This window comes from Manacus vitellinus, unplaced genomic scaffold (assembly GCF_001715985.3).
Source record: "Manacus vitellinus isolate BGI_N305 unplaced genomic scaffold, ASM171598v3 scaffold_12_pilon, whole genome shotgun sequence".
In the NCBI taxonomy this organism is placed as follows: domain Eukaryota; kingdom Metazoa; phylum Chordata; class Aves; order Passeriformes; family Pipridae; genus Manacus; species Manacus vitellinus.
This window is the reverse complement of record NW_021938949.1, coordinates 11,294,626-11,318,141: the sequence shown is the minus strand read 5'-3', so window position 1 is coordinate 11,318,141 and position 23,516 is coordinate 11,294,626.

Below are 23,516 nucleotides of genomic sequence, written 5' to 3'. Positions count from 1 at the left end.
TAGGAAAAAGCTGGCAGACAGATTATTGTGATTATCTTAGCAGCAGGTATTTAAAGCTCATTGTCACTAAAGCTTCTTGCCAATGCCCAAATTCTTTGCCACAGTCGTAAGGTCTGTGCTGCTGGGATGTTGCCTTGACAGACATCATCTCCACTGGTGATGCTTCTTGTTTGGACTTTCTGAGTGCAGCTCAGCGGGCGCTGAAGCAGTGCCACGGTGACACAGGCTATTCATGGGAAGGAGACGTGACCTGCCATCTGCTCGTCCTGTATTTTATGGTCTTTAAATTGCACTGTAATAATTTCCTGGCTGTCATCCTGGAAGGAGACGCAGGCAGCGTGAGTTCAGTCAGCCAGCAAGGCGGAGGTGAGCAGAGCTTTCAGGCATTAAAGAGGAGAATTATTCAAGCATCACATGCTGGAAAGATGCTTTCATCATATACATGGCTGAGACGAGAGGAAAGGAATTATCTGCTGGCCTCCAACTTTCTATTCATTCACCCTGTATGATATTATAATACAAGGTGTTTTTGAAGGGGACATTCAGAGGACAGAGACTGGTCTGGATCCCACTAGGAAGAAGCACAGTGACGGAGTAAAATTACTTGAAAAGGGTTGAAAAACCAACTTCCCATCACTCAAATATCTGGACTTTAAAAGTATGTTCACTCTGAAATTGCAAAGCGTACAACAAAGTACAAGGTGGTTTAGGCCAGCTTTGATCACAGGAGTATCATCTGGCATTGACCAAGTCTGAGGTTATGAATAACAAAAATACACTCCAGGCACAGCTCCAGGGAATGTGTGACACCATGGCTTCTTGGGTGCAGGAAGTTAAGCTGGGCTATGACTGTGGCTACTGAATACAAATACCAAAGTCAAAAAGGCAGTGGGAAGGGCAGGACACGAAGGCCTAATGAGAAAGAGGAGACAGCCAGACAGCCTGTTTGCCTCTACACAGGGATGCAGTGGATGCACAGAGGAGGATCCATGTGCTCCCAGCAGTCCTTCAGGCAGGGGTTAGCAATCCCAAGCATGGGGAAATGTCTTAAAGAGAAAATAGTGGTCAAATACTGAAATCAGATAGACCAGATTTTGATTTTTACCCGTTCTATTATTTTTCATTATTGAGCAGATTAACAGCAATTATGAAAGCTCAAATGCTAAAGGTCACATTTTTAAAAAGAAGCAACAATATAAAAGTAGCCAACTTCCAGGGAAACACAGTGTTATTAACAGTACAGACAAAGCAAGTGCTGGAGCAAAGCCTAAGGAAACACAGGATGCTGGCAAGAGAGTCAGATCGTTTGGGTTTCCTTTGATATTTTAATTTCTTCTCCTCTCTGTGAAGGCAACCTGTCAGCTTTAAGAATGAGAAAGTATTTTTGTTTGCTTATCAGAGAGAAGGAGGTCTTCACAAGGCATTTGTCCAGCAGTGCTTAAGCCCAAATCTCTGCGTGGTCCATCAATGACTTGCTCACACATCAGTCTGTTCCTCAGTAACTCTTGCACTGGTGTAGTCCAGCACAGGGGAGTGTGTGCACAGTACTTGCCCTCAGCAGCTTTCAGGTGCTGAGAAGATTATAGGGAATACAGCAACTACAGAATTGGTGGCCCTCATCTTCTGGCCTCTCACTTATTCAAGGTCGTTGCTTACCAATGATTTTGAGCCAAATTATCTACCAGTGGATGACACTTTCCTTGGCCTTTGGTTTTGCATACGGCAGAGATCAATTATGCAGTGTGCTTTCACGAGTGGAGCTGACAGCACAGCTGGAGTGATGACAGAAGAAAAGATCTGCCCTTTTTTTAAGGTAAGATTCTGGGGTTGAAGCAGCAGGAGCAGAAAAACGTCCTGCGCTCAGCAGAAGCCTTGACATGATGGTCATTCCCCTGGAGAGCAATCAGTGGTAACAGCAGGTGATAAAAGCAACTCATCTGCAGACAGGAGAGTGCCAGCAGGCACCGACAGAAATTAGCTTCTGAAGAGACCACATTTAAGCCAATGTACAACCCAAAGCACCATCACACGCAGGGGAGTGACCAGAACTGATCCAGCCCAAGGAAAATCAGCTGCCATATGATGCACATAGAGCATCACTCAAGGAAGCAGGACCACCCAGGTCCACCCATGGACACCAGAAGTCTCACTGGGGCATCCCACTTGCATTATTTGAAAATCAACATGAACTATTTTGCAAAGAGATGGAGAAAGACAATCCAGAGCCTGCCAGTGATTGCCAGTGCTCAGTCATGCCCTGGTTCTCTCTGGCTTCCCTCCTGGTCCCTGGCTGGCCTGCTTTTTTTGCCAGATATGAGGCTTGTATGTATACATAAATATACTTTCTCAACTAAGAAAGTCTGGGCTTAGGAATAGAGAGGATTCTTCTGAGCACGTCCTCTTAGCAGTCACCTGCAGCACCGTATTGGACTCCCTTCTAAAGGTACAACCTGTGTTCACCAAATTAAATTACAACTAAAAAAGAGGAAAATACCATAAGGAAACCTCCCCTTGTATTTATTTTTCTATCTACATACATCACAGAGATCCCCAGTAAGAGAAGAATATGAGCTGGCAGACCATGGCACCAGTGCTTTTCTCAGGGTACCTGCATCATCTTACCAGAAAGCAAAAGGATTTCTTTCTGCTATTTGGCCCATAGGTTTGATCCATAAACAGATTCCAGTAAGGTCTATTAAAGAACATCAGATAATGACATAACTACTTGACATATTCCACTTAAGCTACTGCAGCAGTTCAAAGGACAAAGTATTTAATCAGCAATATGTTCAGAAAAATTTAGCTCACTAAAATAGCAGGTGGGGGTTTTTTTCTGGCATCTATTTGAAATAAAATAAAATGTTTTTCAGACCTCAGAACTGGTTCTTTTATCATTATTTAAAATACCAGTCCAGTATCCCATACCCACTCCATATTTTAATAAGACTTCATGTGTTAAGACAAAATGCCGTGCCATTAGACCCCATGACCAAAGACCACTGCAATGAAAGTAAAGTTTCCCAACAACTTCAATCAAGTTTGCATCAAGTATGCCTTATATTTCCAGTATATTGCAAATGGCCTGTCAGTTTTGGCTGTTTGTTTTTCCTTTGTTTTGTTTGTATATATACTCTAGGTTCATGTTGGAAATCAGATTTCTGTTTCACTCTGATACATCAGAATAAAGAGAAAAATCACTCGAGTGTCACCTCAGGGTAAATCTGGCAGGAGAAGAGAACTGGGCCCAAAGCCTTCAATATTAATGGTGAAGTCAAGGGCTCTGTGCGAAGGCATCTGAAGCTGAAATGGACTCTGAGAGTTCAAAGGAAACCCTCTGTCAGCATCAGCTTCTTCTTTACAAGTAAGGGTGTTTTGTCCATCAGCAACATCTCTCATGCTTAGGCAGGAATGCAGCTAATATCAAATGAGTAATGACAAACAATCCCACCTGACCCCAAAGTACCAAAAGCATGAGTACAGTGTGCTGTGAACAGTACGAGAAGGGGACTCAGCTGCAGGAGCACAGAGCTCACTGTGCTAAAACAACCAGTCCCTGTACAAGGACAAACAGTCAGGATACTCATTTGAAGGCTTTTCTTCAGGAGCTCCTTGAGCATCCCCACAGCTCCAGGGACATGGTAGGGCTCAGCCTGGTGCTCCTCTGGGGGCTGCAGCACCTCCCACCAGCTCTGCACTGTGCTTAGAGGGAGCCAGGTTACAACAAAGTCAGGCTTTAAGAGGGAGGAAAGGAAGGTGTAAGCTGTGAGGCTACTGGTGTGCAGCTACAGAGCTGGACTGGATCACTACAGGTGCCATCTCCCACGGCAGGTCCCCCAGCCAAGTAGTAACAATAGCAAATGCTGGCACGAGAATCGCTCCTGTTGAGCGAGACTTCAATTTCAGTCAAATTAAGAGCAATGCAGAGTGAGAGCTCACACGTTATTGCAGCTGGGATAACTCTTTACCTTTCCCTGCCAGAAATGTCAACACAAACAGGGTGAGCTATGAACTCAGGAGAGTCGCTGGTATTTGCCAGCTGGCTACATCAAACTTTGTACGAGACGTGACAACAGCCATGCCACTCTGCCTCTCTGGCTAGCTGCTGTCAGCCTCACCACAAGTAAATATTAATACTGTTTTTAAAAATGTATGTATTTACTTATTTGTCTCTTCCTTATTTGGAATCTGTCCAGAGAAACTGAGAGCAATTCTCCCTGTTCCCACCCTCCAGATAAAAAGAGAGCAAAAGCGATTAAGAATCCAATAGGAGAGGGATTCAGACACTACGACACAGGAATCACCTGTCTTGGGCCTGATACACATTAAAAAAGTGAGGTGAAGAGGTGGTATCCAGTGATAGATGCAGGTTAGTCTTTCCTGTAAGATGCAGAAGTGGTTCAGAGAGGGTGGTCGATGGCACAGAAACTGAGGCAGCCCCTTTCTCCAGCCTCCCCAGGACTAACCCCCTCTATCAGACTCAAGGGCGTCAGACCACACCCTAAAGTGACATGCTGTTTTGTCCCATGTCACCATCATCTGAAGTCCTATATCCTCGTCAGGCCAATCAAGTGTGCCCCCATGTTAATGACCAGGTAGCTTGTGATAGAACTTATTGTTTTAAATAATCCATTATTCCTGCATTCATTACTTTAGACATTTTAGCAGTAAAGGAAATTTACAGCGAGATGTATGTTTGTGCTTATATTTCCAGAACATGCTATGGTGCATTTTTGTCTACCCAATAAATCACACAAACTCCTGCTGTGTCTCATGTACTCCAATATATTAAATGCAATAGTCTCTTTTATATTCTTTAGCACAGAGGAGTATCTCACACTGGCCATGGAGATTGCTCCTAATGTCATTGAAAGTCAGCAGTCAAAAATCCCTGAAGTACTGAATGTCACTGGCAATATTATGGTACATGGAGTGATGAACACGATGTCAAGCTCCGTGTCTGCTCCAGAAGCTGGAAGAAAAGCACTGCTTGGAGAACAGAAGCCTGTGCAGGATGGTGACTGTGCAGCAGAGGGATTCCTGGAGCTGCTCCCATGATAACTATTAAACCACAAATCCTCATTTTACAGCAGTGCTAGATAGTTTTCTAGGAATCATCCCTTAGGAAATGAGGCTATCTCATCAGTGCAGAACTGGCTACTCTGTAAAGCCATACTGCAGTTTTGAAGTACTGGAGAGCTACAGCCACACAGAACATGCCAGGCTCCCACAGAACAGCCCAGTGCTGCCCTCCACAGCTGCAGCCTCTGTGCCAGTTCCCCCAGCAGCCCTGGTGTCCCTGCCCCTTGGAGACACTCCGGTGACCTTTGGGGACATCAAAACTGAAACGTCTCCCCCGCCCTCGCAAAGCCCATCTGGGCCCTTCCATCCCATGCACGGAGGCGCTTCCTCATTGCAGGGAGGAAGATTCCATGGAGCCAACACCAGCTGCCTTGCCTGACTAGGTGCCTGAGGAGAGGGGGCAAAACACCTCCAGGGACTGGACCCTTCCAGCAGAATCCCCTGTCAAAACACGAGTGACATGTTCCCCCAGCCTGACCACCAGACCCTGGGCAGGAGAGATTACGGGAACAAAAGATCCACCTGTCATTTACAGCAAATTTGCCCAGGAGAAAAGCCAAGTCCAAACACCAAACACCTTTCAGAGCTGTACCTGCACTGCCCTGCAGCCTCCCCAGCAGGGTCTGACAGTGCCATCTACTGACTCTGCCTCTCCCTCCACCACCCAAGCAGCAGGGGACAATTCCCTAATTTTAATGCTTCACATGAGAGATAGCTGAGGTAGAAGCTGCCACTGAGCCAAAGACAGCAAGAAATCTTTTGGGTTTCCCTAATTGTTGCTGCTGTTTCGCTCCAGATTTAGCAACCATTACACAGATACAACATGAATCAGTCAACAAAGATCAGCCATGGGAACAGGCTGATAGACACAAGTATGCCCCTATGCTTTTGAAAGCCACAATAACACACGATACTCTTAGCTTATTTTAATTAATGGAGGCAGAACTAACTAATTGTTGATGCCAGTGCAGTCAGCCTGGGAGCTGCACTAATCTAGGACAGCCAACGTTTTGACAAAGTGAACACTGTGGCATATGCTCCTGAGTTGGTTTTAATGGGGGGCAGAGATATTGAGACCAGAGACTAGCAAAGCAGCAATAGTCTGAACGACAGCACTTCGATCTTCATTAGCAGTGCTCACTTTTGTGTGAACGGCCAAGCATGAGCCAGCACAGGCAGAATTTAGCAGGGCCACATGCAACTCTTTGTAAGAAGAAGAAGAATGCTGTGAAAACAAGATTTAGGGTACAGCAGAGAAAATGCTCTTGCCAGTCTTCATACCAAGTCAGGCAACAAAACTACCACAGGCAGAGAGCAGCACAATGCAATAAAGCAAAAACTGGCGTCTCTTTTTTTTACATCCTGTGGTGTTTCCAAATACCAAGAGCGAAGGAATGCAGATGGAGCTATCTGACAGCTGTCTCCAAGGAGCACGGAGGAGCTGTGGCTGCAGCAGTGACACTGCCAGTGTCACACTGTTGAGTCCAGCCCTTTTCAGCTGCTGGCACAGCTGGTGACATTTTCTGCTATGCTCCCATTCGTTTTTTCAGCTCCTGTAATATTTGCTAGCTGGACGGGCTGGGTGATGACTTGGCAATCAAGTGCTCTGCCACACAACCTCTACCAGCACTACTAGACATGAGCTATGTGGCCAGTCCATCCTGGTTTCCCATCCAGCTCCTCGTCCTTAGGCTGCCTCATACCTCAGATCCCAGTCACTCAGCACTTCTCATTTGCTCTTTTCCCCCTCCTCCATCAAAGAACTGTCCACATTTTTTTCCTTTCAGTCATATTTGTATGTTTTTAAATTGTCTATTTACAGGGACTAATCCCACCCTCCTAAAATCCCAGTACATGGTACTTCCTTGCAGACAACCACCTGCCCTCTGCAAATATCCATCTGAGGGCAAGGTTTAACCCCCCCTACTCCCCTGTTCTCTGGGCTCAGTCCCTCAAGATAATGAAAACTCAGGTCACAACCCAACATCTCAGTAATAAGGACAGATTAAAAGCAAGTTTTGAGTCATATCCTGTGCTACCTGCAGTTCACACTGACTGGGGGAACCTCATTCCATATATTAGCCACTCAAGAAACTAAGAAATTACGAATTCCACTTGCACATTGTGAACTGTTTGTTCTGGTCAGACCAGGATTTTTTCAGGGAAGAAACTCACAATTTGCTGCAATGAATTTTTTGAGAATTTAGCAATCTGCTGACAGGCCATTTTCAGACAGAACAAAGGAGGAATTCATCCAACAACTTAATTAATTGCAAATTAATTTCTCATGTGTAACAGAAGGACTTTCCACTGAGCTGCACCTCCTATGTGAAGGTTTCAGAACACTTTGCACACAGCAATGCAGCACCACAGCTACACTGTCAGAAAGGAGAAACTGAAAACAACGAACCAAAGCTAGGCATTATAAAGTGACTAAAATACCCAACACAATGAGTGACTGGAAATTGTGACTTTCAGATAATGAGGGATCAAAAGACTTGTATGGGAAATGTTTCCTGTCTGGGAGGAGTGGTGGAATGGAGGCGGGAAAAGAAAAAAGATATTTGCTCTTCCCCAGTTAATCCCAAGAAGTCAGGTCAAGATTTCCAACATTTTCACAAACAGCAACACCAACAAGCTCTGAAGAGTGTCATCACTTATCCTGAATGCTTTACTGTGGAATCAAGCAGATTTGCCAAACATATTTTAAAATGAAAATTTAGAATCTTGTTTCTACAGTTTCAGACAGTCCCCAGCAAAATCCAGTTTGGGAGACTTGCAGAAACCAGTACTTCCCTGTAACCTCTCTTTCTGAAAAACACTGAGTTTTTAATCTCTGATCCCAGAGAAACTGTAAAACAATTGGAGACCATCCAGCTGGTAAAACTGGCACGGGATGTGCAAGCCTGGGCAGCCACAGCTCTCTGTCGCTCTCAGGGCAGCCACGGGGAGCAGCACAGCTGGTGAAAGGGCACAGTGGGCCCTGCAGAGCAGGAGAATCCCAGCTGTGTTCAGGGAGCAGCCAGCCCAGCTTTCCATGCCCACCACCCACCAGGAGATGCCTAGACCATGGTCAGGTGTGCAGAACACCTACAGCCCCACCTGCCCAGGACAGTCCTGCACAGGCAGCACCCGGCCCCAGACATTTCAGCTGAGCAATTAACCCTGGAAAGGGCTTTGCTTTTTTCACTACAGTCGAGGTTAAACATCAGCAGATATGTCTCTTTTCCTGGGCTAGCCAGGGCTGATGGTTGCACTTCACTGTGATCCACACAGTGCCAGAGTGCAGGTTGTGGCAGCTGTCACTTATAACCACCAAAAACAGCCCTTTACAACTACAGCAAAGACCGAGACAAAGCGAGGCCTTAAAAACAGAGCTAGAGCTGAACCCCCTTTCTGAGAGAAGCCTGTACAAGACAGGCTGTGTACAGTAACAGCTGTGCTCACTGTTACTCAACAGAGCTGTCTCAGCTGTATGCTTAGAGCTGTTGGTCCCTGGTAGTGAAGCAAACCCAGCTGAGTGAGTTGGGTTTCTAGATTTGAGTTTGGATGTGCTTACTTTGCTTCCTTGGGAAAAGAGGTTTCTTTTCTTCTGTCACCAAGGTCTACTCACTTTCTAATGTGAGAATGCCAGTGTGGTGCTGAGTAGCTTTACATGGAGAGGTGACAACACAGTAGACAAGGGACACAGTCAGAGGGGGTTTTCACCTCTTTGAAGTAACACTACCAGACAGTTCAACTTCATTCAGGCAACTTTGAACAATAAGGCCCAAAATTTATATTAGAATCCTCTGGCCAGACCAATCAAAATTTTTTTCAAGATCTCTAGTGTCAGGCATAAAATAGAGCTTGCATGGTAATGTACTTATCTAAAATGCATCCTGATATTTAACTTAACTTTCAAAAACGCTCAACTAGAATATCCTGTCAAAGGATTATTATGCTTTTAGCAAAGTTAATATTTCAGAAGAAGCTGCTGTTCCGTTGTTTTAATCATCTACTCCAGTTCTAAGTTCCTATTGTATAAATAACGTGTATTTTAATCATGTCACATAAATTAACTCCACATACAAAAGTGAAATCAAATACTTCAATTAAGGTTTGCGTGGTAGAAATATCCTCATCTCTAAATGAGCTCAAAGGAAAGCACTCTCAAGACTTGAAAATCATTTTCATTCTTTATCTCAGCATAGAAGGAACAGATTTGTGTTGAGGGAGGCTGGAAACATGCTGCTCCAGCAGGTCAGGATGTCCCCAGTGCTTTGCAGGAGCACTGAGCCTTCTGGCCTCAGTTCCCCCTCGCTCATCCACACCCAGACACCTGCCCTGCTCTGCCTCCAGCCCTCCATGTCCTGTTGAGCCAAAATACTGTTGTGTGAGGCTCTCCCTCCCACCACTGCTTCATGCCCAAAGCCCTGCTGAAGAACACAACTGAGAAAGACCCATTTCTTTAACCTCCTTGGTGGGGCCAGGCGTGGCCTCAGCCCAGCCCACTGAGGTTTGGACTGTCCCCCATGGGACACACTGCACATTTCCCTGCAGATGCTGCAGCTGCCTTCCTCTGTACCCAGCTCTCCTCTCCACCCTGCACACGTGTCAGAACAAATCATCTGCAGAGACCATGAAGGAGCTCACTTATCACTTTGAGATTAATCCCACATAATTTAGTCCTTGTCCCAGCAAAAATCACACACCATCTTAAGCCCTGGACTGAAGATGTATTGCAGATGCTATATATCATCATCACTTCAATATCCCCAGCTCAGATAGAAATCCAGTGTCCTTCCAAAGAGCTAGCACAGGGTTTTCTTGGAAACAAAGCATAGGTGACATCAGGAGCCCAAGAACTTCCACAGATTTTTTAAGAAAAGCCCTCAGAATTCAGCCTAGTTCTGGCTCTCAGAACATCTGCTTTAGAAAGGTGATTTTAGTGGCTACTTAAAAGCAGAGCAAACTTCAGTTGTCACACAATCAGCACAGCCGATTGAATTAGAGAAGCATATTTATGCACCTAACAAGTTTGAATCTGCAGAAAAACCTGCTGGGAGCGATTTCAAAAGACTAATGAGACTTTTCCCATCACAAGACGGGTATATTCTCCTTTAAAGGTTTATGAGCATGTCATTTAGTTTCACTACAGCTTTTGCAAAATCATTAATGAACTTGTGAAAACAATTAGGGAGATAAAAGGGCAAGAAATGTATGTGTTACCCTGGAACCTCTGATACTACAGAGTAGGAGAAGCAGAGGAAAATGCACTGCTTTGAAGGCATCAGAGACAAGATCCTGGTGTTTTATGCCTGTTAAAATTATCTTTCCTAGTTTTGCTCCTGATAATCCTAAAGTGGAAAAATATCTTTTTAGAACTTGATCTTGGAGACTCTGTTGCTTATTAAAACAAGAGGGACAGCAGAACAATCTCGTTAGGGTGAACAGAAAGACATGAATGTCAGGCCATATAAAACACACCTCATTAATATCTGCATAAACTGAATGGCAGAGGCATGAATGCTATAAAGACTGGATCTGTCTTTGATCTTTGAATAAATCTCAACCAACTACAGATTGCAGAAGAAAATCAATTGTTCAAAGGGAGAAAGGACCTAGAATCACAGACTCAGTGCTGTGGCAGTCTTTTCCTACTCTGGGCATGCACAGGTTATTTTGGCAAATAAACCCACCAAACACTGACCAGCGAATACACTGCCTTCTTTGCCTTGAAAAGGCATCTTTTCCTCTGTGCCAAGCTTACAGGAATAGACATGGAGAAGGCCCTATACTGCTTTAGAACAGCACATTCACCCTATGAGCAACTCCAGCTTCCCAGCAGCACAAATATCCTCTGGCTTCAGGGACATGGCCTGTGTGCATCAGACCTCTGAGCACCAGCACATCAGAGGCTTCCACACGTGGACCAAGGCTGGAGCTGAACAGCACACGGTGTTGTCACCAGTGCAGAATGGGACTGAGCTGCAGACGGGCAGCCAGCCTTCCTCCAGCTGCCAAACTGCTTCCCTGCTTCCCAGCAACTTCCAGCTGCTTGGCAGCAGAGACAGTACCTGCTCTTCAGCTCGATGCCTGTGCTCCATCTGAGAGCATAAAGCTCTTTACTTATATCTATCTCCACTACAAAGGAGTAACCAATTAATTCTGGAGAGACTGCTCTGGGAGCAAAAGAGAAAGTAATGACCAGCTTGCTCATCTCATATAATTTTTCTCCTCTGTATAAAAAGACTATTGTACTCTCGGTGCTGTGCAACTGAGCCTGCACCTCAGCATTCACCATGCAGTCATGCAAGTGGTTTCTCCTCTTCACTAGCTTCTCTCAGACATACAATTGCTAATTCAGAAAATGGAGACTGCAAGCTTCACTTCTTCCCTCTTCCCTTGGTAACACTGCAAGTTTGCCCACTCACACGGCAAAAATGTACCTAAATATAGGTCAAAAACCCAATGTCAGTTCTGGATGATTTGCAGGTTTGAACATAAACTGCAATAGAAACTTGTTGTATCTGGGAAAATCTGAAAATTGAGTCCCTTCTCCTCTGCACATTAATGACCTGGAACTGGCAAATGGGATCACAGTAGTCTGTCCCATCACAGCCTCGTGGCTTAGGTAATGTCTGAAAAGCATTTGGACCGCAGGAAGGGGAGCATTTCCAGTGTGGTTTCATTTCTTAGGTGACTATGTCACTGGCAGAAATAGAGCTTGGCTGCCTCAGTCATGCCATCATTTATAAGTGGTTTAACCTACGTGCTGGGCTCTCTTTTCCAGTAGCTATGGATAGTTCCAGTTTGGGTCCAGAGTCCCAAAGCTCGAGACAAGTACAGTGAACTCCTGGCTGTGAGTCAAGTCATCCTGGAGCAAAAGAACTGAGCACAAATGGCTCAGAGTCAACATACAGTGATAGAAAAAAAGTAGGACATTTTGCCATCCCCTACACCCACACAAACTGGACTGCACTAAGCAAGATTGGTCCACAGCCCAGAAAAAGTACTGAAAAACTTGGCAGTGACTTTGGTGATGAATTTATATCATTTCAGTGGTGAGTGAGAAACCCTAGCTAGAATCTTCAGCCTCTAGGATCTACTTCCAGGAGGAGCTGCACTATGTCTTTTGCTGCAACCATCAGCATCTTGCACAGACCACCCTTGTGCACAGCAGCTGACACTGCAGCCACTGTTGTCACTCTGTAAATCTGCTTGCTCCAATATCTGCTCCACCATATCAGAAATTGGCCCGGGCCCTGTGTCTGGTAGGGAAAATTGCATTGAAAGGTTCTACACACCAGTCATTCCCTCTTTCCACAACAAGCTCCAGTCTTCTAATTGCCTTGTTTGGATTCTCCTCTCATCCCTCAAACCTTCCTGATGGGAATAAAATACACAGCAGATGACAACTTTCAAGTCATTTTCATGTCACGCCTGATAGCTGCTGTAGGAAGGTTATTGATACTGTTATTAATTCTTTCATTTCAATTTCCCTACACATTTCTGCCCCCAGCAAACCCTCAATATAAAATTATTTCCTGAACTGTTTCCAGCCTGTTCCTGATGTTGCTCTCAGAATGATCTCAAGACAGATAATACAGCTGTCATTTCGCAAGGCTCCGCTGCCATGCTTTGATAAAACCCAAATCGTGGTTTTGATGGTGCCAGACTTTACAAGCCCATTAAGCTGTCTCTGCCAAGTGATGGTTTTCCCTTTACAAGCTCTGGGCTGACACAGGGTTTCCATGCTCTCCACAACATTTAACATCTCATCTCTTCCCAGTCGTCTGCCATTTTTTTAACTTTTTTTTTTTTTTAGTCTGACTGCCATTATAGCAGCAGACTCAAATGAGAAAATCAGCATAGCCACGAGGAGAAATCACTTTATTTGTCCTCAAGAAGGGTGTTGTGGCTAAATATTTGCATTTAAACAGGAAAACATAAACTCTGTAAAAGAAAAGATACCCTGCCCTCTAATTTGGGGGTTTGTACTTTTTTTTTTTCTGCTAAAGATCTCATATTTGAGTCTCTCCTAAATCTGAGAAATTAGAAACTAAGCACATGCCCAAGCATTGCACTGAAATCCCAGCAGCTTTAGTGAGACTCAGACACTGCAGACAGTAGAGATGTAGAACAGGTGGGAAGAACAAGACCTACATTTCATCCCAGTACTGTTTCATTACTTCAGACATTTACTATTCTGATCTGCAAACTGGGTCTTGCAGGCAATATCTGGCATTCTCCAGTCCTCCTAGATTTTTCTCAAGTGGATTACACTGCAGTGGGGAGTTGACACATCAATTTAACCTTTAATTAAGCATCAACTCTTGGCATTGTTACCCACTTTCTCAGAGTTTTCAAGAGGTTAACCAATTCTTGTGGTAAGTGGCCAAGTACAAAAGGGTTCACAGTAAAGGAAAATATTCATCAAGAACAGAGGTGGCTCTCCTGGACCACAGCACAGCCTGCCCACAGCAGATGGTTGCTTTAAACCACATTCAGTAGCTCTTCTCTGCAACTGCCTCTAAAAGCTCTTACACCTAAAACAAGCCACTTCAGCAGTACCCTCAGGCCTTCATGGTGGGTATCAGACCCAGCTTCCCCTCTACCTTCCCATCCCCACCTTTCCCTTGACAGGCAGCAAAACCCCAACAAAAGGAGTGAGAGCAGTTCCTGTTTACCCACTTTGCTGAAACCCAGCCAGGGCTGAATACATTTTCTAGCTGGAAATTTTCTGATGTTGACAAACACCAGTTAAGTTGCAAAGCAAATTGTTGTGAAATAGAGGTCATAGGGAGAACTTTCCCATTTCTATGAGTGCCAGTAACACACAGGCAACAGACCTGGTAGCAAACAACACCCTGGCAGGCTGTGCCAATACCCACAGGAGCCACATAGCCCCAGCTCCCAGTCAGACTTGCTGTGCTGCAGAATACATGTAAGGTTGTAGATGTGGCATCCAAAAGGCAATGTTGTGTTTACAAGACAGAAAACAAGGATTCAGAGAAGAAAGTAATGGTCTCTGCAGTACTGATGCCATTCTTGCAGGACTCAGGAGCCAGGGAGCATGAAAACAACATACATAGACCTAAGTCCTGAGAACTCTGTCCAGACCAGAGAGTCAGCTTTCAGGGAATAGGAAGAAATGAGAATGAGTTTAAATGAGAGCTGAAAGGAAACCAGGGCCTGGAGAATTCCTGCAGAGACAGACATAAGGAATTTAATGTGTCTGAATAAAACAAAGGGACGATTCAACTGATACTCACAGGTACTTGTGCAGGGAAGAGATAGCCAAGGGTGAGCATCATGAAATAGGACCTGATGGGCAGAAAGAAACCCAGCTTTGAAATAAAAGCTTGTTTCCCAGCACTGAGAGTAATTAAGCCCCTGGAGTAGCTTCCCTGGGGAAGTGGCAGACTTCCCCACTGGGATGTATATCGCTGCTAGGTGATACACTTTAGTCTGCTTCATCTATCCCTACACATCCAAGCGTGCCAAACAGACATATTGTAGTGGTCCCATGCCACATGGCCTGTCTCAGAGCTGAGGGCCTTTGCCTTACATGTGTCCTGCTGTGAAACAACAGCCTGAAGCCAAGGAGCATCTTCCCTAGCCAGGGCTTGGCTCTCACTCGTCTGGCAGAGCCTACAGGAACTGGGGACCTCCAGACCATGCTCAGAGCATCTGAGCTCTTATACTCCAGAGACAGATCCTGTTTGTATTTTCAGAACTGTGGAATTTGCTGAAGAGAAAGGTATATTCAAGCACTGCAAAGTGAAGCACATGACAGCCAGTCATACAGATTGCAGGTCCCTCCAGCCACTGCCACCACTCTCTTGTTTCCTTAGGAACTTCTCTCTCCTTAGATGCACTCTCTGGAAATGGCTGTGGTCCCAGAGATGCTGGACCTAGCTGGTTTTGCTCATAAAAGTCATCTCCCAAAGGCCATACTCTAGTCAAAAGGCCTCTACCATGGCAGCCCAGCACAGAGAGGTGATGTCCCCTGCCAGCAGCATGCAGCCCGTGGGCAGACCTCACCTGCAAGTCTGCCCCAGCTCTGCAGTCACAGCAAAAGCCCAGTACTCTGCACTGGCATAAGGGGAGGACAGGCAGATATAACCATCTGTGCCACCTGTTGCTAGATCACTCAGATCATGCCCCAAATGTACACTGTGTCTGCATCATGAAACCGGCTCATTTTCCTAAACAGTGTCTGTCACTGGTACTCTGCTTCCCAGATGAACTGTGAGGCACCAGAGCAGGAGCCTGTGCTCTGAATGGCATGACCATAGCTGTTCATCAATGCAAGGGTCAAGCAACACAGTTCACTTCAAATTCTTCTCTCCCAAGCCTTCCAGATACCTGGAAGAGGCCAGTCAAAAGAGGGACAATATTGCTTGTTCAATTGTTTTTCCATTCATTATACATACTTCCAACCAAGAGATAAGCAATTGAGCCACAGTTACACTTGCTCCTAAATCACTGACTTCCCAGTAACCACTTTAAGATGGCAAGAACATCAAGTTAAGAGGCAGTAATTTTCCAGCATGAAGAGATGAGGTCATATCTGCCTATTCTGCTTTAGATTTTCCAGAGCAAGAGTGAGCCATTTCTTTTTATGCGTTGTAGGCGCCTTTCAAGCATACAGTAAGTTGTTTTCTAACGAGCTGGAACATCTTGCTTGATGACTTCTCTGTTTAAATTGTTATTTTCCTCCAGCTGGGTCAGGACTTTCTGACTCTGACACAACGAGAAAGGCACACACATTTTCCATGATTTATGTGTTGCAAAGGCTCAAGTGTCCACGCTGGCAGATGCAGCGCTCAGGCATCCACCCCTCTCCAGCCGGTTGCTTCCCCTTCCTACCAAACTCTGTCCACAAGGGGACATTCCCCTTTTTCCCCTCCACTTCAGGAGAGCAGAACCAGTCATGGTCCTTGCACATGACCCCGTGTGTCAGTTTTCTATCTGGCCCACAAGAACACCTGACGGAAGCAGCCTGTCTTGCACCGAGGAGCAGCAACACGTGCACCAGGTTCACTGTACAAATGTGCCTCTCACAAGCAGACCCCCAGTGTGACACAGCAATGCAGCCAGGGCTGCTGCCAGACGACTTCACCTGTCACAACTCACAGATCCTCATTAAGTACCTGTCAACTTGCAGTTATCTGCTTTTACAGTGTCTCCTGCTTGACAACAAACCTAGCCGAGCCTCAACAGCAGCGTTTCACAAATAGCCAGGCAGGATTTTTACCTTCAAAGGAAATCCCCAGTGAGGCCACTGTTTTCACTCCACTACTCTCCCTCTGACACCAGGTGTCCACCCTCCCCAGCAGGCATGGAGCAGCAGATGTGTGGCACACCACATGGCACAACTTGTTAGATCAAGGTTAGAAAAAAACATAATAAGCCTGTCTGAACTCATGGATAAACAGAGCAGTTTAATTATGGGTATGCTTTGACAGAAAGAATTTGCAATTCAAGCCTTTCACGGCGCCCTCCCAAAAATAGATGAGGACCCCAAGAATATCAACAAACATATCCTCACGTCACCCCTGCTGGGTAAAGCAAAATCCATTTTACAGACAGGAACCTGAAATGGGAGGTTTGCCTACAGAAATCCATGGTACATGGTATCTACCAGCCCCAATGATGTGACAGCAGTGGAGTCCCTCATTGGAAAGTGAGGCTTCCCATCACAGGCAGACAACTCATTTCACTCATGTGCAACACCCTACCTAAAATGTCACAGTGCTTTCTTAAGTTTTGTGCTGCCATGCTTGACTTATCAACAGAAAAATAGAATAGAAGCAATTCCTTTCTTCTTTCCATCCTCCTGGCCTGCTCTCAAATTATTCAGTAACCTGACTGCAGAATGAAAAGCCATCCTTTCCAATCTTTCCCAGCCATTCTCCTCAGAGAGGCTGGCTCTTGCTTTACACTGGTTACACCAAAGACAGCAAAAAGCTGCATAGTAAAGACATCTCTGTCTATCAGGTTACACCAGGGGAAGTTTAGGTTGGACATTAGGAAAAATCTTCGCTGAAAGGGCTGTCAAGGGTTGGAATAGAATGCCCACAAAAGTGGTGGACTCACCATCCCTGGAGTTAATTAAAAGATATGATGATCTTAAAGGTCCTTTCCAACCTAAAGGTTTCTATTAATCTAAAAGTCTATCCCACCAAACTGCAGGAAAACTCTGCCCCTTCAGACACAGAGACCTGTGACAAGGCGCTGCAGCCACCAGGTAGCCCCGGCATAGAAGAGCAAAATGTTAGCCAAAAATGGAGTATTTTGGAAAACAGAGAGAAGCACTACTACACTATACACCCAAGACAATCCTGCAGGGAATGACTGTGCATTCTGAACAAGAGCGAGCCCTCCAGGGGCAGTAAGGGTCTGGAAGTGTGCAGGCAGTAAAGCAATGCACAGGTCACCAAGAGTTTGGTCTCTCATCCTGACTGACTTTGCTGAGGTGCTCAAACAACATGGGAACAGAGAAATGGGAATTTGGGTCTACTTGAAAGTCAAAGGACAACTGTAAGCTAGAGTAGTGCTTTGGTTGACATTTAGGGTCTGGACTACGCTCTCAGCCTTAAATCAGAGAGCAAAGAGCTGGACAAATGCACTGCCTGGACCTTGTGCTTTTGGCCAGACATTATTTGGTGGCCAGTGCCACCTCGTGGCACTGTCACCTGCAGAGAGGCCCAGAGACAAAGTAAGGACTCCTTCCCCCCTGCCACTCCACCATGAACAACACAACTTAAAACAAAGGAGCTCTCTGGACTGCAGATCAGACCCAGCTGGAACACCCTTGCAAAACATCCTCTGCCCAATTCCAGGCTAGTTAATTCAGCCTGGGGCTCCGAACCCTGTCCCTGTCAAGACAACAGAACAAAGCAGGTCCTGCTGCATTCAGAGCACACTTGCAACTAAAATCTTTTACATGTGGTACAACTGCCCTTTAAAAAAGGGAAATCTAACACTTAAGAGATTAATAAGGCCCGGAGAGACTTGAAGTTTTCTGTCCTGATGAGCGGATGAGAAAAAGCGACACACATACCACCAGAAAATTTGTTCAGATGTACTGGGTAATACCTCCTGCAGGTAAGGTGTGGTTGGCATTATCCCAGCTACCCCTGCTGTCTCAGAAGCTGGACCAGCAAAATTTCCATCCATTACTGCTGCTCACTAACAGATCAAACAGTACAGCCTGGGCTTAATGATTCAGATGCTCCAGGTTCAATCTGCATCCAGGGCCCCTGCTGAAGGCTAACATTTAAGATCTCCAAACTGGTGTTAATGCCCTGATCTGCCTATGTCACCACACCAGGACACTACTGTGACACTACATTACCTTCATCAAGGCAATGCCTAGTTCTCCTTGCAGACTGACACACTCATCTCCTCAAGCCAGTACAACCTCTTGTCTGTTGAGGGTGACCTACCACCACTGCTGAGTCTTCCAGGGCAACTTGATCACCAACCACTGTTGCAACATGAACTTCTCCTGAGGACTGCCTTTAATGGCAGGTTTAGCACCATTTGTACTTGTCTCTTTTTTTTTCTTTAATATCTTTGTGCCTTTAAGCAGAGCGAAGCCTCAATCAGTGCACAAAATCCAACTAGAGACGAAATTATATGAAATGTCTGTCTGAAAGCCAGGTTCCTCCTTCTAGGGGAAAGGGAACAGCTGGGGTTACATTCTCAACTACCCTGAGCTTCCCTTTGCCATTACTTGACAAGTATTTGGTAAGAGCTGATGCAGAGCCACTGTTTTCATTGTCTGCACACAGTCCTTCGGGCAAAGGTCACCGCGGGTTAATCCTGGCAGCACAACAGCAGAAACCATTTCCTCTAGGGGCAAATAAAGCCTTCTCCAAACTTCCCCTCCACAACTCAATAACTTAGCATAAGTTTTTGTAAAACTGTACGTGAAACATGCAAGTTATATCCCTGAAGATGTAACACCCACTTTCAAATGCCTGGGAGAAGACAGTCTGACCATGACTTTTTTTTCCCCTCACCAGGTTATGTTACAAGCAGGTCTGAGAGCACACACACAGAGCAGGTACCCCTGCATGAACACACCTGTAATAATAACTTCAAACTGCTTTGCCCCAACTCCTGTGGAAATCTTAGGAGGAGCCCTCCCTCTCTCTGCTATGTGACCCCTGCCTGCTGTCTGCAGTGATATTTACAGTCGTTGTGGTCTCCCTCACACTGCAGGCTGGCTCCCAAAGCCTTTTCATTTTGGAATGTGTCAAGTAAATGGAAACACTGAGAGGGAGAGTAATTTAAGCATTCAGAAACCAAACTACCCTTAAAACACTAGCACACACAGGAACACATGCTAATATCCTAAAGAACGATAGCCAATCTAAAAAACAATAGGCAATTTTCCTCTGTCTCCTGCTCTTTTTATGGCTCATACTACCTATCATAAGTAGCTATTAAAAAGCCCATACCACAGCATGGCAGAGAGGAGGGGGAAACCCAAAGTATACTACAGAACATTCTCCCTCAAATTCTGCCCATCAAAAGGAATTCAATCTCCAGCTGTCTACCATTTAAGAAATATCAAGTAAAATGGTGAGAATAGACTGCAAAATGCTGGGTTTTGCCATTATACTCACTACCGAGGGAAACATTTTTGATGGGGTGACCTTTGCATCGAGCTGTGTTCGTACTGAAATGCATTTTGCAGACCATGAAAAAAGCAGCTCCTTTTGACAGCTGAACTCAATACATAAGAACTATTTAAGAGAAGCTGCTTTACAAACAGTGGGTGGCAGATGACATTAGGTTTTTTCTTCTATTATGGTACTGGGGATGGGGGGGGAAATTATAGCCATTAGTCACAGTGGGCTTGATAGGACAACAGAGAGGAACCAGGCTCTGTCTTTTCCCATGTTTTATTTTCCCTGTGTATCTGCATGCATGGCCTTTATTCCTTCATACACACACACGCACACTTATTCTTCGGTCTGTTCCCAATTTGGTCTCCCTTTGCTTTAATCCAACCCTAGATATGTTAAATATTTAAATATGCTAAATGCAAATTTGGGCAGTTTCCTGAGCTGTGGAAGCTGTTTTGCGCCATCCCTGAAGATTCAGGATAAGAAGTTGAATCCAAGCAAGACGGGGATTAAAGAGCGGGAGAGGAAGAAGAGAGGGGGCACAACACAAATCCTCCACCAGCCCAGTCGCTCCCTCGGGGGCTTCAATTACACGGGATGAGTTTCTCTCAGAATGACACCTGTGCCTCACCTTGATGCAGTTCCGAGCGGTTCCCTCCCTCCAGGGATGTTGGACCAGCCCACCTGGCTGGGCAGGAGCGGGCGGCTGAAAGCCAGAGGGGCTCGCCGGCTGCAGAGCAGCAGGAGCTGGGACAGCGGGACAGCGGGAATGCGGGAGCCGGGATCCAGCTCCTCCTGCCCCGGGGAGGGGCCGATCCAGCCGGGCAGGGCTGGGGACTCCTGGTAGCCACGGGGCAGCCCCTTAAAGGGCTCGGTACTACACCTGTGCCTGGCCCGTCTGAGCCTGCAGGCTGGACAGGGCATCAGGAGAGCAGCGTGGCAAGGGCAGAGATCCCGAAATCGCTGGGGAAGGGGCGCAGTGCCCTCCAAACCGGGTCCCTCTGCCATAGCCAGAGGTGCCCTTGTGGCACTGGGGAACAGCAAATCCGGGCAGTGCCTGGCCACAGGAAGACCTGGCTTTGGAAGCACCATCCTGCATGGGGATCCCAAAATACCACCTCCCTCTGCAGAGAGCTGCTCCCCCTGCACAGCTGACAGCCCTCCTCTGCTCCATGAGCTGCATCTGGGAACACCAGCAAAGCCCAGCTGGGTCTTCCCAGCTCAACTCCTTCATTCCCAATGGCCCCATCAGCAAGAATGCTGCTCCGAGCTGGGGTCCTCACTAGGAAAAGCTGCAGCAATCTCTCGTTGTGTTCCCTGGTTGTATTAGTACATGGTGAATTTTTTCTGCACTGGACTGAGTTAGAGAATACTTCTTCAGAACCAGGCAATGGCCTGGGCTGAGTAGGCAGCACCTTTTTGCTAAGAAAAGGACTAGTTTCAGCAGACCATCTGAAGAGAACTGACTGTTTTGCTCAGCTTAGCAGACACCACATCAGACCAAGGGGCAGAGACCACGAGAGCTGCAGACCTGCCTTCAGCGTGGGCCGAGGGGGCTGTGGGAGGCACCAGACAGAGACAGACATTTATTGAGCACATTCACATCAGGCAAGAGGTTAAACAAAAGGGCAAGCAAAACTAATAAAAAAAAAATCCTATCAAGAAGTTATTTGGCCATAAATGAACATCAGGGTGGCAGCATCAGATATGATGGTTCCCAAATACTTTCTTTTCCCCTTGAAGGTCAGGCAGCCCTTTATAAAATTTGAGAATCACAGCTGTAAAGTCTATTCCCGCCTCTGTTCTTTGCCTGCAGAGAGAATATATATGCATGAGTCTGTATTTCAGATAGCTGGGGCTGAGGATAACTCAAAAGATCTTCAAAAAAGGATAAAAACATCCTTTGTCATACGGCTGCTCACAAACCATGATTTTGGTTGAAAATAGGCACAGTCATATGAAAAGCTACACAGAGCATACAAAAGGCAACAAACAAAAGTATGTGAATTCAGGACACGGCTGAATCATTTTAATATCAGCTGAAGCTTTGAAAATGTGATTAGCATATAGTTAGGAGACACTTCTCCTTTGCATCTAAAAATATCGTGCCAGCTCTGGAAGAGAGCAGCCACCAGCAGAGCAGGAGTTGCATAAGCCTCCGTGAGCCATTGTCTACTGGGAGCAAAAGGGCCCCAGGTGCTTCCTTGGTGTTGTGGGAAATAGCAGACAGTTAATTTAGCCGTTTGATTTTTATGACACTTAGCGTAACAAAACCATCAAGGTCAGCCTGAAGTAGTCAAAAGACATAGGTATTCACACCAAACACTGACATCCTTTAATAAAAGGCCATGCATCTCCCGTAGCACTTAAAAAGTGATACTTGTTTTTAAATGAAGGGGGAAACAGCATTAGGAGCCCAGTCTTGTGGCTCTGATTTGCATAAGTCCATGCCCCCACACTGCAGGGACAATAACAACCTCCATGGGCTGCTCTCAAATCAGTCCAGCTGGCAGTGCTGCCTCTCTGAGCCATCAGAGCCTGGTGGGGGTTGGATCTGTGCCAGTGGAAATCTTCCCTTCAATTGTTTGAGCTTTGGATGAGGACTGGCTTGCACAGACCTTCAAACGTGAGGCTCAGCGAGATTTGCTGAGGAAGGCCAGTTCAGCACATGCTGTCCATTAAAGGTCAGCAGTTTGGGGATGAGCTTCACCAGGCAGGAGCCAGGATCAGCCCTTATCCCTCAGACAGACCATAAATTGCCTTATCCTTCAGACTGGGTGGTAAAGGCAAGGACCTGAATGTCCTCTAGACTGCGAGGGAAACCTGAAATCTCAATCTTTTTCAAGTCTGGGCAAGGGCTTTCCCCCCCACTTTCCCTCACAGCTGAGCACTGGCACGGCACCAGCCCTGCTGCAGCCCCACGCTCAGCCCAGTTCCCCACACCCCCGTGTGCTTCCCATATAATCTCAGTTGTTGTTCTAGGCAGGCGGCTGTTTTTACTTAAGGCAATTCTATGCTTTTCATTGTGTTTTTAATTTTCATTTCACCAAGATTCACTCCCACGACCGTGTTTTCTGGCTTCTTCCAGTTTTTGTCCTTTATTTTTACTGCTGGAGTCAGAGATGATTATCTCTAAGAAAGATATTTCAGCTGCATTATATTGATGCTAAATGCTGCTTTTCCTGCTCTGTCTGATTTTCCATGCGAGATGCTTTTCGTGCAGCTTTAAGTGTTGCAAATTGTTTGCCACGTCTCCAAGTTTCCTTTTGCCTGCTGTGGAAGGTGCCAGCATTCCTATATGGAGGGGACTGAAGCCTCTGGAGAGGACAGAGAACCCCCCCACAAATGCAGGCTGCTCTGGGGCACTGTGACCTCCCCCAGTGGTATCACAGTGTCTTCAGGCACCTCTGTCTGCATGTCCCAGGCACAGCTCACTGACAGCAAGGGGATCACAGGGATCACAGCCTTCCCAGCAGCCAGCGCATTCCAGTGCTGGCATACAAGCTGTGACACCTCCATCCTTGCCAGCACCTTCTCCAGCATGAAATGGAGATCCTCCAGCCCACTGGTAGATGCCCAGGCAGCAGGGAAGCACTGCTGAAGTCCAGCACTAAAGACACTGATGCCACCCAAAGTTGGTACAAGCTGGACCTGGCCAAGACTGTCCTTCTGGAACATCATCTCCTCCATGACAGGCAGCTTATCGAGGGGCCACATGAATCCCAAACTATGACTAAGGTCTCCAGAGATGCACCTTCCTCCTCCTTTCAGGCAGAGGAGATAAGCCCTCCCCAGCCTCTCCAGCAG